This window comes from Myotis brandtii, unplaced genomic scaffold (assembly GCF_000412655.1).
Source record: "Myotis brandtii unplaced genomic scaffold, ASM41265v1 scaffold1223, whole genome shotgun sequence".
Classification (NCBI taxonomy): Eukaryota; Metazoa; Chordata; class Mammalia; order Chiroptera; family Vespertilionidae; genus Myotis; species Myotis brandtii.
Window position 1 is genome coordinate 946795 of NW_005354265.1, and position 3006 is coordinate 949800.

Below are 3006 nucleotides of genomic sequence, written 5' to 3' on the forward strand. Positions count from 1 at the left end.
TGAAGTCATTTTCAAGGTCCACCATTTCTTACTTCTTTTCAGTTGGGTCAAGTTTCTAAACTTTCTAAATCTCCATTTTCCGGGTCATGAAAAGAAAATAGGATTCCACCAGGTCTCCTACCTACCTACTCCAAGTCTTTTGTGAGGATCAAATGAGATGAGGCACAGGAAAACGCTTCACAGACATTTGGTTAAAGTGTAAAATGTTTCCACCTGTGTTCCTGGGCTGAAGAAACTCTAAGGAGACTAGTCGCTAGGGAGGGGAAGCGGGCGTTGCTACATGACATCATTACCCGGCACCCACAGAGACCGTTTCTGGGCTGGGCTGGGCTGGGCTGTGGGCCACATTTTGCGCCATGAGGTCTTGGCAGCGTTGGCTGCGATTTGGTGGGGTGTCGCTCCAGGGGTGGTGGCGGGGCCTGTGTCCCACTTGGGGGAAGCCGAGTGTTGGTTTATCGGCGCCAAGTCCGTGGTGCCGGCCAGTGCGCCTGATGGCAGCTCCTGCATTGAGAGTCTGGCCCCTGTGGTCAGTGCAGGTCATAGTGACCAGTCAGACGATAGGAGGGACACTTAGCATACTCGTCTTTTATATATAGATTAACAAAAGGCTGGCACCTACCCAAATGCCCATCAGTACGCACTTGTTTCTTATATGGTATAGACGCACAATGGAATGCTATGCAGCTCTTAAAAAGACTGAGGCTTACTTGTGGGCATACACCCAAGAGAAAAGAAAATGTGTCCTCAAAGAAACTTGTTCAGAGAATTTAATAACATCTTTCTTCATAATAGGCCCAAACTGGAACAAACAACCCGAATGCCCATCAAAGGAGAACAAACAAATTGCGGCTTATCCATACAATGGAACACTCCTTAGCAACAATAATAAAAGGAATGAGTGGATACACACCACAACAGGAACGGATTTCAAAAGCATTTTGTTAATCACACACAAAAGAGTATGTACTGTAGGGTTCCATTCATAGAAGGTTTAATGGGCAAAACTAAGCCATGGAAACAAAAATTAGAACAGCGGTTACCTGGGGAAGGTGCAGATTCCTGGAAGGGGCAGGAGAACTTTCACGGGGGGAGGGGAGGAGATGGAAATGGAGTGTTGCTGACACAATGGACACAGTTGTCTACATCACTGAATTGTACACAGGAACTGCATTTAATTCTGGCTCCGTTTAACAACAAAATTTATTGAATTAAAACAAAACACAGTATAGACGCACAATGGAATGCTATGCAGCTCTTAAAAAGACTGAGGCTTACTTGTGGGCATACACCCAAGAGAAAAGAAAATGTGTCCTCAAAGAAACTTGTTCAGAGAATTTAATAACATCTTTCTTCATAATAGGCCCAAACTGGAACAAACAACCCGAATGCCCATCAAAGGAGAACAAACAAATTGCGGCTTATCCATACAATGGAACACTCCTTAGCAACAATAATAAAAGGAATGAGTGGATGCACACCACAACAGGAATGGATTTCAAAAGCATTTTGTTAATCATACACAAAAGAGTATGTACTGTAGGGTTCCATTCATAGAAGGTTTAATGGGCAAAACTAAGCCACGGAAACAAAAATTAGAACAGCGGTTGCCTGGGGAAGGTGCAGATTCCTGGAAGGGGCAGCAGAACTTTCACGGGGGGAGAGGAGGAGATGGAAATGGGGTGTTGCTGACACAATGGACACAGTTGTCTACATCACTGAATTGTACACAGGAACTGCATTTAATTCTGGCTCCGTTTAACAACAAAATTTATTGAATTAAAACAAAACACACCCTAGTCAAACTTCATATGTCCTGAAATGGAACAATCTCCAAATAAATGTAGCAGGGTTGGGGTGTGGGGCATGGGGTGGCCGGTGGAAACAAGGGCGGGAAATGTGTAAGTGCTCCCGTCTGTAACAGAGGATGTGCACCTATTCCAGAAGCTCGCAGACGGTACCATCTCTGGGAGGACGCGGAAGGCACTGCTGACAGTGCCTGTCTCTCTGGGGGATGGAGGCATCAGGTCTGAAGTGGGAGGGCCATGTCTCAGTACTTTTTGTACTGTTAACATTTCTTTTACCCTGTTCATATTTTTTTAAATATAAAAATTAGGGGAGCGGGCGGGGGGAACAAAAGCAAGGCATCTGAGTAGTCCTCGCTTAGAAAGATGCTTAGATGAAACTGATGCTGAAAAGAAAAAGAAAAAAAGCTTTGATTTGTTCTCACTATGCAGTTTGGATTTTTTTTTTTTTAAAGAGAGTCTTTTCTATAATCAAATACAGACAATATTGACTAACCTCTGGGGCATATTTTCAGGCCATCAGGTCTGCACTCTGGTAGTCACCTAGGGAGGGAGAATGCTTTCTGCTGAAAAGCATGGGGCCCTTTGTGACTCTATTGTTCCATATTTAACGTCTAATGGTTCATTTGAGGAAAAAAATTCTAAGTATTTGTGAAACATGGTGGATCAGAGGGATGCAAGAGAAGTTCCTGTGGGACTGGCCTCACCTACTAAGAAATAAGTGTTCACAGCTTCTTTGTAGTCGCATGAGCCTGTGGCGGGATTTCTGACAGGAAGCGGGCCTAAGCCAGCAAGTGGACATCCTCCAAGGGGTCCCAGATTGCAAGAGGGCATAGGCTGGGCTGAGGGACACCCCCCCCAAGTGCACAAATTTTTGTGCACCGGGCCTCTAGTATATGTATATATTTATAAACATATATATGTGTATATATATATATACACATATATTTTTTTGCTGAAAAAAATTAGTTTAAGACTGGCTGGTGTGGCTCAATGGTTGAGCATCAACCCAGGAACCAAGAGGTCACCTGTCTGATTCTCCGTCAGGGCACATGCCTAGTATTTGGGCTTAATCCCCAGTAGGGGGTGTGTAGGAGGCAGCCTATCAATGATGTTTCTCTCTCGTGGATGTTTCTATCCCCCATCCCTCTTCATTCCTCTCGTTCAGAAATATATATATATATATATTTTTTTAACAAATTAG